Raw genomic sequence first — 14,472 nt, forward strand, 5'->3', positions numbered from 1 at the left:
AACCAAAAAAGGTACAAACACCTGGAAGCATATACTGTATTCATGGATAGGAAGAATAAACCTCATTAAAATGTCTATACGGTCCAAAGCAATCTATAGATTCAATGCAATTCCTGTTAAAATACCAATGGCATACTTCACAGATCTAGAACAAATATTTCAAAAATTTATATGGAACCAAAAAAGAACCTGAATGATCTCAGCAGTCTTGAAAATGAAGAACAAAGTGGGAGGTAACACACTTCCTGATATCGAGTTATACTACAAGGCCATTGTAATCAAAACAACTTGGTATTGTTATAAGAATAGGCATATGGAACAGAACAGAGAACCCAGAAATAAATCCACGCCTTTATGGTCAATTGATATTTGACAAAGGAGGCAAGAGTATACAGTGGAGTAAAGACAGTTACTTTAATAAATAATGTTGGGAAAATTGGACAGGTACTTCAAAAAATGAAACTAGACCACCAATTTACATCATTTACAAAAATAATCTCAAAATGGATAAAAGACTTAAATGTAAGTCACAAAAACCATGAAAATTTTGGAAGAAAACATAGTAAACACTCCAATATCTCTCATAGCAATATTTTTGCTGATATATCTCCATGGACAAGTAAAATAAAGGACAAAATAAACAAATGGGACTATATCGAACTAAAAAGCTTTTGCCTGACCAGGCGGTGGTGCAATGGATAGAGCATTGGACTGGGATGCAGAGGACCCAGGTTCGAGACCCCGAGGTCACCAGCTTGAGCACAAGCTCATCTGGTTTGAGCAAAAGCCCAACAGCTTGGACCCCAGATCGCTGGCTCTAGCAAGAGGTTACTTGGTCTGCTGAAGGCCCGTGGTTGAGGCACATATGAGAAAGCAATCAATGAACAACCAAGGTGTTGCAATGTGCAATGAAAAACTAATGATTGATGCTTCTCATCTCTCTCCACTCCTGTCTATCTGTCCCTGTCTGTCCCTCTCTCTGACTCACTCTCTCTCTGTAAAAAATAAATAAATAAATAAATAAATAAATAAATAAATTAAAAAAACAACAACCAGATATTGTTGTGAAGATATATATAAAAAAAGCTTTTACACAGCAAAAGACACCATTAACAAAATAAAAAGACAAACTACATAATGGAAGAATATATTCGTCAATATATCTGATAAAAGGTTAATAACAAAATTTATAAAGAACTTCCAAAACTCAACACTAGGAAGGTAAAAAAAAATGGGCAAAGGGCCTCACCAGGTAGTGGCACAATGGATAGAGTGTTGGACTGGAACTCAGAGGACCCAGGTTTAAAACCCTGAGATCCCTCCCTAGCTTGAGCATGGGTTCATCTGCCTTGAGCATGGTCTCATCAGCATGAGCGCGGGCTCACCAGCTTGAGTACGTGGTCCCTGGCTTGCTTTTGGGATCATAGACATGACCCCATGGTTACTAGCTTGACCCATAGGTCACTGGTTAGAAGCCCAACCTCACTGGCTTGAGCCCAGGGTTGCTGGCTTGAGGAAGGGGTCACTCACTCTGCTGTAGCCCCCCAGTCAAGGCACATATGGGAGAACAGTCAATGAACAACTAAGGTGCTGCAATGAACAATTAATGCTTCTCATCTCTCTCCCTTCCTATCTGTCTGTCCTTATCTGTCCCTCTCGCTTCTCTGTCACACACACACACACACACACACACACACACACACACACACACACACACAAAAAGAATCAACAACAAAAAAGTGGGCAACGGAACTGAATAGACACTTCTCCAAAGAGGACATACAGATGACCAATAGGCATATGAAAAAATGTTCAATATCACTAATCAAAGAGAAATGCAAATTAAAACCACAATAAGATATCACCTCACACCTGTCAGAATGACTTTCTTTTTATATTATTGATTTAAATTTATTGTGTTTACATAGATTCAAGTGACCCACTGAATACACCCCCCCCCCCGCCATTTTCCACTCAACATCCCCTTTGCCTTCTTCCCCCAATGTCTCCTCCTTCCCTCCAGGATTTGCTTTTCTGCTCTCTATAATGATGTGTTATGTATATATAATTTCACCAATCTCTTTCCTTTCTCTGATCCCATCCTCTCATCTCCTTTCCCTCTGTCTGCTTTCCCTCTGGTCCCTTTAATCATGCCTATACCTCTATTCTGTTCCTCAGTTCACATTGTTCATTGGATTCCTCAAATGAGTGAGGTCATATGATATTTTTCTTTTTCTGCCTGGTTTATTTCACTTAACATAATAGTTTCCATGTCCATCCATGTTGTTGCAAAAGATAAAATTTCCTCCTTTTCATGGTCCCATAGTATTCCATAGTATATATGTACCACTGTTTTTTAATCCACTCGTCTACTGACAGACACTTGGGCTGTTTCTAGATCTTCGCTATTGTGAACAATGTGGCAATAAACATGGGGGTATATTTCTCTTTTTGAAACAGTGCTATGGTGTTCTTGAGGTATATTCCTAACAGTGGTATAGCTGGGTCAAAAGACAGTTTGATTTTTAATTTTTTGAGGAATCTCCATACTGTTTTCCACAGTGGCTGCAGCAGTCTGCATTCCCACCAGCAGTGCAGGAGGGTTCCCTTTTCCCCACATCCTCTCCAGCACTTATTCTGTGTTGTTTTGTTGATGAGTGCCATTCTAACTGGTGTGTGGTGATATCTCATTGTGGTTTTAATTTGCATTTCTCTAATGATTAGTGATGTTGAGCTTTTTTTTATATGCCTTTTGGCCATCTGTATGTCCTCTTTGGAGAAATGTCTTAATTTCTTTTGCCCATTCTTTGATTGGATTGTTTATCTTTCTGGTGTTGAGTTTTACAAGTTCTTTATAAATTTTGGTTATTAACCCCTTATCAGATGTATTATCAAATATGGTCTCCCATTGTGTAGTTTGTCTTTTTATTCTGTTCTTATTGTCTTTAGCTGAGCAAAAGCTTTTTATTTTTTATTTTTTAATTTTTATTTTTTGTGGCAGAGAGAGAGAGAGTCAGAGAGAGGAACAGGTAGGGACAAACAGGAAGGGAGAAAGATGAGAAACATCAATTCTTTGTTGCGGCTTCTTAATTATTCATTGATTGATTTCTCATATGTGCCTTGATTGGGGGGCTACAGCAGACTGAGTGACCCCTTGTTCGAGCCAGTGAATTTGGGCTCAAGCTGGTGAGTCTTGCTCAAACCAGATGAGCCCACACTCAAGCTGGCGACCTCAGGGTCTCAAACCTCGGTCCTCCACATCCCAGTTCGATGCTCTATCCACTGCACCACTGCCTGGTCAGGCTGTGCAAAAGCTTTGTAGTTTGATATAGTCCCATTTGTTTATCCTGTCTTTTATTTCACTTGCCCATGGAGATAAATCAGCAAATATATTGCTGCGAGAAATGTCGGAGAGCTTACTGCCTATGTTTTCTTCTAAGATGCTTATGGTTTCACAGCTTACATTTAAGTCTTTTATCCATTTTTAGTTTATTTTTGTGACTGGTATAAGTTGGTGGTCTAGTTTTATTTTTTTGCAGGTAGATGTCCAATTTTCTCAACACCATTTGTTGAAGAGGCTGTCTTTACTCCATTGTAAGCTCTTACCTCCTTTGTCAAATATCAATTGTCCATAAAGGTGTGGGTTTATTTGTGGGTTTTCAGTTATGTTCCATTGATCTATATGCCTCTTTTTATGCCAGTACCAAGTTGTTTTGAGTACAATGGCCTTGTAGTATAACTTGATATCCGGAAGTGTGATACCTCCCACTTTATTCTTCCTTTTCAAGATTGCTGAGGCTATTCCTGTTGTCTTTTGGTTCCATATAAATTTTTGGAATATTTATTCTATATCAAAGTCATTGGTATTTTAATAGGATTTGCATTGAATTTATAAATTGCTTTGGGTAATATAAACATTTTAATTATGTTTATTCTTCATATCTATGAACATGGTATATGCTTCCACTTGTTTGTATCTTCCTTGATTTCTTTTATCAATGTTTTATAATTTTCTAAGTACAAGTCTTTAACCTCCTTGGTTAAATTTACTCCAAGGTACTTTTGTTGTTGTTGTTGCAATAGTGAAGAGTGTTGTTTTCTTAATTTTTCTTTCAGACAGTTCATTGTTGTATATAAAAATGCCTCTGATTTCTGAATACCTGTATTAATTTTATATTCTGCCACCTTGCTGAATTTATTTATCAGGTTCAGGAGTTTTTTGACTGAGACTTTAGGGTTTTCTTTGTACAGTATCATATCAGCAAATAATGGTAGTTTTACTTGTTTTTCAGTTTGGATGCCTTTTATTTCTTCTTGTCTGATTGCTGTGGCTAGGACTTCTGAAAATATGTTGAATAAGAGTGGTGAAAGTGGGCACCCCTGCCTTGTTCCTGATCTTAAGGTGATTGGTTTTAACTTTTACCCATTGAGTATGATGTTGACTGTGGGTTTGTCATAGACGGCCTTTATCATGTTGAGGTATATTTTCTGTATTCCCCCCTTGCTGAGAGTTTTGATCACAAATGGGAGCTGGATTTTATCAAATGCTTTTTCTGCATCTATTGTTATTATCATGTTATTTTTATCCTTCCTTTTGTTTATGTGATGAATCACATTAATTGATTTGCAAATATTGTACCAACCTTGCCTCCCCAGAATAAACCCCATTTGACCATGATGTATGATTTTTTTCATGTATTGCTGGATCCAGTTTGCTAATATTTTGTTGAGAATTTTAGCATCTAAATTCATCAGTGATATTGGCCTATAGTTTTCTTTCTTTGCATTGTCTTTGCCTGGTTTTGAAATCAGAATTATGCATGCCTCATAAAGGGAGCTTGAAAGTTTTCCCTCTTCTTGAATTTTTTGAAATAGCTTGAGAAGGATAGGAGTTAGTTCTTCTTTGAATATTTGGTAGAATTCTCCTGAGAAGCCATCTGGCCCAGGGCTTTTGTTTGTTGGGTGTTTTTTGATAGCTGTTTTGATCTCATTTGTTGTAATCAGTTTGTTTAGGTTTTCTGATTCTTCCAGATTGATTTTTGAAAGATTGTATGCTTCAAAGAATTTGTCCATTTCACCTAGGTTGTCTAATTTTTTGGCATACAGTTCTTCATAGTATTTTCTTACAATCTTTTGTTTTTCTGCTGTGTCAGTTGTTACTTCTCCACTCTCATTTCTAATTTTATTTATTTGAGTCCTCTCTCTTTTTTTCTTGGTGAATCTTGTTAAAGTTCATCAATCTTGTTTACCTTTTCAAAGAACCAGCTCTTGGTTTCATTGATCCTCTGTATTGTTTTTTTAGCTTCTGTGTCATTTATTTCTTCTCTGATCTTTATTATTTCCTTACTTCTATGATACTTCCTCTGGGCTTTACTTGCTGTTCTTTTTCTATTTATTGTAGATGCAGGCTTAAATTGTTTATTTGAGCTTTTCTAGCTTCTTAAGGTATGCCTGTAATGCTATGAACTTTCCTCTCAGAACTGCTTTTGCTGTGTCTCATAAATTTTGAGTTGTTGTATGTTTGTTTTTATTTGTTTCAAGAAAATTTTTTATTTCTTCCTTGATCTCATTGTTAACCCATTCGTTATTTAGTAACATGTTATTTAGTTTCCAAGTGTTTTCAGTTTTTCTATAGTAGTTGATTTTTAGTTTCATGCCATTGTGATCTGAGAAGATAGTTGATATGATTTCAATGTTTTTAAATTTATTGAGACTTGCTTTGTGCCCTAACATGTGGTCTATCCTAAAGAATGTACCATGAGTATTTGAAAAGAATGTATAGTCTGCTGCTTTAGTGTAAAAGGTTCTAAAGATATCTATTAAATCAAGTTGATCTAGTGTGTCCTTTAAGTCTGCTTTTTCTTTGTTAATTTTCTTTATGAAGTATCTATCCAGTGATGTTAGTAGGGTATTGAAACCACCTACTATTATAGTATTGCTGTTGATATTGCCCTTTATATCTATCAAAATCTGCTTTATATATTAAGGTGCTCCTATATTAGGTGCATAGATATTTATAATGATTATATCTTCCTGTTGGATTGCTCCCTTTATCATTATGTAGTGACCTTCTTTATTTCTTACTATAGCCTTTGTTTTAAAGTCTATTTTGTCAGATATAAGTATTGCTATCCCAGCTTATTTTTTTCATTTCCATTTGCATGAAATATTTTTTCCATCCTTTTACCTTCAGTCTATGTGCATCTTTTGTTTTGAAGTGGGTCTCCTGTAGACAGCATATGTATGAGGCCTGTTTTCTTATCTACACGGCTACCCTATATCTTTCGATTGGAGCATTTAATTCATTTACATTTAAGGTTATTTTTGATATGTAGTTGTTTATTGCCATTTTATTCTTTAAATCTACTTTCCTCTTTTACTGGATTCCTCCTCCCCCCTTCCGTGTTCTGTTTACCACAGGCCCCTTAACATTTCCTGCAGCACTGGTTTGGTTGTAATGAATTCCTTGAGTTTTTTGTGGGGTTTGTTTGGGGATTTTGTTTTTTGGGGTTTTTTTTTTTTTTTTTTTTTTTTGGTCTGGGAAGCTTTTTATTTCTCCTTCAATTTTAAATGATAGCCTTGCTGGATAAAGAATTCTTGGTTGTAGTTTCTTATTCTGCATTACTTTGAATATTTCTTGCCATTCCCTTCTGTCCTCAAGTGTTTCTGTTGAGAATTCAGATGTCATCCTTATGGAGGCTCCTTTGGAGATGATAGATTGTTTTTCTCTAGGAGCTTTTAATATTTTCTTTTTATCACTTAGCTTTGGTGTTTTAATTATGATGTGTCTTGGTGTAGGTCTCTTTGGGTTCTACTTTAATGGGATTCTCTCTGCTTCTTGAACTTATATGACTTTTTTTCTGTATCAATTTAGGGAAGTTTTCAGTTATGATTTCTTCAATCAGATTCTCTATTCCTTGTTCTTTCTTTTCTCCTTCAGGACCCCCAACTATACATATGTTATTTTTCTTCATGTTGTCACAGAGCTCTTTTAGAGTTTCCTCAGAGTTTTTGATCTTTTTTTTTTGCTATTCTGCTTCTGTGCTTTCACTTATCTTGTCCTCTAAATTGCTATTTGATCTTCTGCTTCATCCAGTCTGCTTTTAATTCCTTCTAGTGTAGTCTTCATTTCTTATATTGTGTTTGTCATTTCTGTCTGATCCTTTTTTCTTATTTCAATGTCCTTTCTGATGCCAGCTATCTTTTTGTTTAGGTGCTCGCTCTGTCCATCTATTGTTGCTCTAAGATCCTTGAGCATCCTAACAATTATTATTCAAAACTCTGCATCTTATTTCCATTTCATTCAGTTCTTTTTCTGGGGTTTTCTCTTGTTCATTCATTTGAATTACACTTCTCAGTCTTCCCCTTTTTTCTCTGTATAGACTAGATATCACTCTAACTATGGTTGTTAGGTCCTGAGCTGATGCTCTCCATATCTGGCTGCTGGATGTACCAACCCTGGACCTCCCTGGAACCTGGTACAGACCAGTGGAGATCACTGCTTTTGAATGACCCTTAAGAACCTTCTTGGAGCTACAGGCAATCCAGAATTTGTGGCTGCCTCTGCTGGGCATGGATGCCATTATAAATATCAGCTGTACTCCTAGGCTGGCTTTTATCTGCTTGGCTAGTGTGTGTGGCCTCTCTATTCCTGAAGTGAGGTCTTTCCACCAGCCCCTCTCTGCCTCTGCCTACTCAGGCACTCAGGCACCAGTACAGACTTGCAGGCCAGTGCTTGGGCTGCTCCACTGGCATGGGGGCTCCTTAACTCTCTGGGCTCCTTAACTCATCCACTCTCCACGGATGATTGTTCCTAAGTTGTAATCCACTTTGGTTCTGGAAGGTGGGAGTTGTAACGTCTGCCTACTTGTCGCCATTTTCCTCTCTCCCCAGAATGACTTTCATTAACAAATCAACACACAAGTGCTGGTGAGGATGTGGAGAAAAAGGAACCCTCTTGCACTGCTTGTGGGAAAGCAGACTTGTGCAGCCACTGCGGAAAACAGTATGGCATTTACTCAAAAAATTAAAAATGAAACTGCCTTTTGACCAAGCTGTCTCACTTTTAGGATTATATCCTAAGAATCCCAAAATGCTGATTCAAAAGAACATATGCACCCCTATGTTTATTGCAGTATTGTTTACAATAGCCATGATCTGGAAACAGCCCTAGTGTCCATCAATGGACAAGTGGATAACAAAAACGATGGTACATATACACAATGGAATACTATGCGGCCGTGAAAAAGAAGTAAATCTTACTTTTCATGATGGCATGGATAGACCTGGAGATTGTTATGCAACGTGAAATAACCAGGCAGAGAAAGACAAACACCATATGATCTCACTTATATGTGGAATCTAATGAACACGGTAAACTGAGGAATGAAATAGGGGCAGAAGAAGGGTCACAGGGAACAAAGGGACATCTGTCAGAGGAAAGGGGGATGGTATGAAGGGATCAGAGTAGGTAAAGAGATTAGTGAAATTATATATACATAACACATAGATATAGATAACAGGACAACAAATCTCAGAGGGAAGGGGGGAAGGAAGTTTAGGGGAGCAGAGCAAAGGAGGTGTACTGGGGGTATGTTGTTGGGGGGTGAGGGTGTTATATGGAGTGGGACACTTGAATCCATGTTAACATAATAAATCAGAAATTTTAATAAAAATAATAAAAAATAAACTAAAAACTTTTATAAGTTTTAAATTGCATGCCATTTTGAGTAAGAAGGTGGAATTTCATACTGTCCCTGGTCAGTCCTCTGTGGTATGTGTATTATCTCTTCATCCATAGTCTTATATTGACCTATGTCTGTTTTTATGCCAATACCGTTCTGTTTTGATTACTATAGCTTTGTTGTACACATTTTAAAATTAATGCCTCCAGCTTTGTTCTTTTTTCTCAACATAGTTTTGGTTATTCAGGGTCTTTTGTGATTTCATACACATTTTAGATTTTTTTTTTATTTCTGAGAAAAGCACTATTAGAATTTTGACAGATTGCATTTAATCCTTAGAATGCTTTCAGAAGTGTGGACATTTCAACAACATTTTTTATCCATAAACATTTATCTTTCCATTTATTTATGTGTTCTTCCATTTCTTTCATCAATGTTTTATAGTTTTTAGTGTACAAATTTTTCACTTCCTTGGTTAAATTTATTCCTAGCTGCTCTTATTTTTCTTGATGCAATTGTAGATGGAATTGTTTTTATAATTTCTCTTTTAAAATATTTTAATTATTAGAATATAGAAATGTAACTATATTGACTTTTTGTATCTTTCAACTTTAATAAAGTTATAAGTTCCAAACTTTTTTCATGTAGTCTCCAAGGTTTTATACATATAATATCATGACATCTACAAATGGTGAGTTTTACTTCTTCCTTTCAATTTGAATGCCTTTTATTTATTTTTCTTCCCTAATTGCTCTGGCTAGGACTTGCAAAAATATGTTGAGTAAAAGTAGTGAGAATGGGCATCCTTGTTTTGGTTTTGATTTAGAGGAAGAGCTTTAAGTTTTTGCCACTGAGTATGATGTTGGCTGTGAGCATGTTATAATATGGCCTTTATTATGTTGAGGTACTTTAGTCTATACCACTTTGAAAGTTTTTATTATAGATGGAGGTGAATTTTGTCAAATGATTTTCTGCATATATTAAGATTATATGATTTTTATCCTTCATTCTGTTAATGTGATGTAACACATTTTAGATTAACAAATGTTGAACCATCCTTATATCCCTGGAATAAAACCCACTTGATCATGGTAGATGACCCTATTATTGAATTGTTGATTTCAGTTTGCTAATACTTGTTGAGAATTTTTGAAGCTTTGTTCAGCTGGAATATTGGCCAGTGACTTTTTCTTGTAGTATTGTTATCTTGTTTGGTATCAAGGCAATGGTGGCCTTGTAATAATCTAAAATAAATTTGAAAATGTTCTTTCTTTAAATCTTTAGAAGAGTTTGAGAACTTTTGTTTTGAAGTCTTCTTTAAATGTTTGGTAGAATTCACCAGTAATGCTGTCTAATCCTGGAATTTTGTTTGTTGGAAAGTTTTCTTACTGATTCACTATCCTTTATTATATTGGTCTTTTGGCTTTTCTCTTTCTTTATGAGTCAGTTTTAGTAGATTATATGTTTCTAGGAATTTATTCATTTATTCTAGGTTTTCCAGTTGTGTGTGTGTGTGTGTGTGTGTGTGTACTTATCTTTAGTAGCATCTCATGATACTCTCTTTTTGGGGGGTAGCAGTTGTAATGGCTCCTCTTTCATTTCTGATTTTGAGTCATTGGTTCTCTTTTTTGAGCAGTTTAGCTAATGTTTTGTCAGCTTTATCTTTTTAAAAAAAGCTTAATTCCACTGATCTTCTCATTGCTTTTCTAGTCTCTACTTCATTTATTTTTGTTCTGATGTTTGTTATTGGCTTCCTTTTGCTAACTTTGCACATAGTTTGTTCTTTTTCAGTTTCTTTCTTTTTTTTCTCTCTCTCTCTTTCTCCCCCCCTTTCTCCTCCCTCCCTCCCTTTTTCCCTTCCTTCCTTCTTTTCCTCTTTCTCTTTTCTTTTCTTTTTTTTGAGAGAGAAAGGAAGGAAGAGAGAGAGAGAGAACATTGAGCTGCTTCTGTATGTGCTCTGACTGGAGAATTGAACTGACAACCTCCACACTCTTGGACAATGCCCCTACCAATCGAGCTATCTGGCTAGGGCTTAATTTTTGTTGATCTTCAAAGAGACAGAGAGAGGAAGGGAGAGAGAGGAGAGGGAAAGGGAAGCATTCACTTGTTCCATTCAGTCATGCATTCATTGGCTGCTTCCCATGTGTGCCCTAACTGGTGATTAAACTTGCAACCTTGTCGTTTCGGGACTAAGCCCTTAACTAATTTAGTTAACCAGCCAGGGCCCCTTTTCAGTGTCTTATGTTGTAAAGTTTGGTTGTTTTTTTGAGATCCTTCTATTTTCTTAATATATATATTTAGCTACAAAGTGCCTTCTTAGAGATGCTCTTGCAGTATCCCATAGGTTTTGATATTTTACTGCCTCCATTTTTATTATGTTTCAAGATATTTCTGGATTTCTTTTGACTTTTTCTTCCATTCATTGAATGTTCAGGGGAATTTTGTTTAATTTGCACATTTTTGTGTATTTTCCAGCCTTCCTCTTGTTACTGATTTCTAGTTTCATGCTATTGTGTATGAGTGCTTGTTATGATTTCAATCTTCTTAAAATTGCTATGATTTTTGTGACCTGTTGTATGGTTTGTCTTGAAGAAAGTTCAGTGTCACTTGAGAAGAATGTATATTCTGCTGCTATTGAATCAATGTTCTGTATATGTCTGTTACGTTTATTTGATCTAATGTTTGGTTCAAGTCAAATGTTTCCTTGTTGATTTCCTGTTTGGATGAGTTATCTATTGTTGAAGATGGAATATTGAAGTCCCCTACTATTATTGTATTATCTATTACTGTCTTCAGATATGTCAATATTTGCTTAATATATTTGGATGCTCTGATGTTGGATATATATATATGATTGTTTTATCTTCTCAATGAATGGATCCTTTTACTATTATGTAATGTCTCTCCTGTTATCATTATTGGCTTCAAGTTTATTTTTTCTGATATAAATTAGGTACCCTTGCTCTCTTTCGGTTTGTATTTGCTTTAAATATTTTTTTTCTCCCTTAATTTGAGTTTATATATGATCTTAAAGTGGAAGTGAATCTCTTTTTTTCTTCTTTTTCAAGTGAGGGGAGGGGATATAGACAGACTCTGGCATGTGCCCCAACTGGGACCCACCGGGAACCCCTTCTGGGGCCAATGCTCTGCCCATTTGGGACTATGCTCACAACCAAGGTGGAAACTCCAGGAAGCCATCCTCAATAATACCTGGAGCTGATGCATTCGAACCAATTGAGCCATGGCTGTAGAAGGGGGAGAGGGAAAGAAAGAGGGAGGGGGAGGGGGTAGAGAAGCAGATGGTCACTTCTCCTGTGTTCCTTAACTGGGAATCAAAGCCCGGACATACAAACACCAGGCTGTTCCTCTCTCACTGAGCCAACCAGCTAGGGCCTGTAAATGAATCTGTTGTTAATGTAAACCTGTTTTGTCAGGTGAGGGAATCAGGGGTCCTGCCGATAGGGAGAAGGGAGGTTTGTCACTGCTGGAATCAGTGACAAACCCTAAGGTATGATCAGTGGAATGAACATCCTAGCATAAAAGCAAAGAGATGAAAAGCCTTATAACAGTTTACTTTAGTTTGTGCTTTACATTCTCATGAAACTTGAGCAAATCCTGGTGAGGAATGCGCTGTTTCACTGAGTTTTATAGATGAAGTTTAATGGCACATAACTAGTAAGCTTTTTGACAAGGATGAATTGACAGGTACATTCTGCCACACAGTTCCTTGTATGTCATTGCATTCTTTAGAACTAAATCAAGAGCTGTCCATAAGAGAGGGGTTAAGGGCACTGCGGGTATCTCAAGTTTCAAGAAACAATACCCATGTTTCTGTTTATGACTATTCTCTGCAGGAATAAAAGCAAGTGGTCAGTGAATATGCCTATAAATCTTTAATTATGTAAATTTAAATGATCTGAATTTATTCTTGTGGGGTAGGGAAGAAGTGACATATCTTTATGTAACTACTATTTTACTCAACACCTAAGTAGAAATCTCATTTCAGTTTGAATTAAAAATTGATTAAAGGGTAAAATGTCCAACTGAGTAGAGAAGTTCCTTTTGAAATAGCATAAAAAGAAGCTCCCAAAGAAAGCATATCTGTCTAGTGTATATGTGAAGAAAAGAGAGGCTCCTTTGGTGAAAAATTACCTTGCAAGAGAGGGAAATGTAGGCAGGTGGCCTCAAATATATGGGAACAAAAGTAGCTTTGTTCTTTGAAACTGAAAAGCACTGGTAAAACTGAAATAATCTATAATTGCAGTTAATTCTCATCTTTTACGGAAGTTTTCTCACCACTTTAACTGGAGAGCATGTTTCTCAGGGGAGAGGGAAGCAGGGAGAAAGAGCCCCAACCTCTTACTGGTAAGCAAATTGACTGCCAAGTTAATGATCAAGTGTCTTCAAGTGAAGAGCACTCTCCCCTCAGAGATTGGTGGTGGTGGTGGGGAGGATGCTTCCCCAGTCTTCCCCTTCCTTTCCTGCTGGATACTAACCTCCAGGTGGCTTTTACACCAATAAAATCAAGGTCTTTTCTCACTGTGTCTGGTTCTCACCCAGCTGATCAAGTACAAACCAATACAATCAGACAGGAGTCAAAGCTGAACTAGAGTTACCCAAAACAAGAGGATTTTTATGATAAATCAATTGGTTTATCAGCTGAGAGACTGAAGAAAGAAGCAGTGGTAGTGTGTGACAGGGCCCCTGTGTGCCTGCCTGTATGAAAAGGTTTATTCTTGGCAATTATTTACAAAGGAGGCAAGGGACCAATAAAGCTTTGTGAAGGCTGGTGCCTCTGGCATTGCCAGCTGTCTCCCCCATTCAAGTCCACCTGCAGTCTCATCAGCGGGCCTGCCTCCCCTTCCCTTTCAGTGTGCTAGTTATCACCTGCCTCAGTGGTTCAGATCCAGATGGGACCTGACGGGGTAAGCTTTTGAGCTCAAGGAATCTCACGTTCCTTTTGCCCAGTGCATGTTCCCAAGGTTCAGCCAGAGCCATAGGATGGATGTTGAAATGAGGGTTGATGAGGTAAACTGTCCCTAAAGGGCTGAAATTTAAAGACAAAACATTGGATCATTGTTTTTAAGTGCTGCTTCTTTGACTCTGCCGGCTTTGAGTAGATTGCAAGAGGAATCAACCAGTCAAGCTCAAAGGTTACTAAATGGCAGTCATTTCCTGGGCTCAGGAATGACTGTAGAAATCAAATTTGGTGGGCTGAATTAGAGGGAAGTATGGGAAACGGTATTCCCTTATTTAGTGAATGATGAAAATTATTTCTCTGCCAATTTGGGAAGGGGTGGAGGTTGTGTGGCGGGTGGGGGGGGGAGAGGGCTGAAAGACAGGCGACTATAACTAGTTATTGTGTTTATTATCTTGTTTCTAGGAAGTGTTTCAGCAGGGGTGCATTGGTGCTGTGTGGAGGGTTATTCACATGACAGAGAAGGGGCAGAGATGGGAACAACCTAGCCCCCAGCTCCCTGAAGCCATGTCGGATGAATAAGGACATGAATGTTTATCTGGTGCCACCCAGGCCACCTCTCCGCTCTCCTCATACCTAACACGGCCTGCCTTTTGGATGGGCAGGAAGAGGTATCTTCCTTGAGAAGAGAGGATGTGAAGAGGAAGATATGACTCTAACATTAGGGCTGGTTTTAGACCGGAGTGATGTGAACTCAACCCCGGTCAGTGCACCTGCTGTCCCTGCTAGCCCTCACAGACCCTACAGTGGAAGAGAGGGCCAGTCTAAGTTCAGCACAAGTGCTGATACTATATACCCGACTTACACTGG

This window comes from Saccopteryx bilineata, chromosome 5 (genome assembly GCF_036850765.1).
Source record: "Saccopteryx bilineata isolate mSacBil1 chromosome 5, mSacBil1_pri_phased_curated, whole genome shotgun sequence".
In the NCBI taxonomy this organism is placed as follows: Eukaryota; Metazoa; Chordata; class Mammalia; order Chiroptera; family Emballonuridae; genus Saccopteryx; species Saccopteryx bilineata.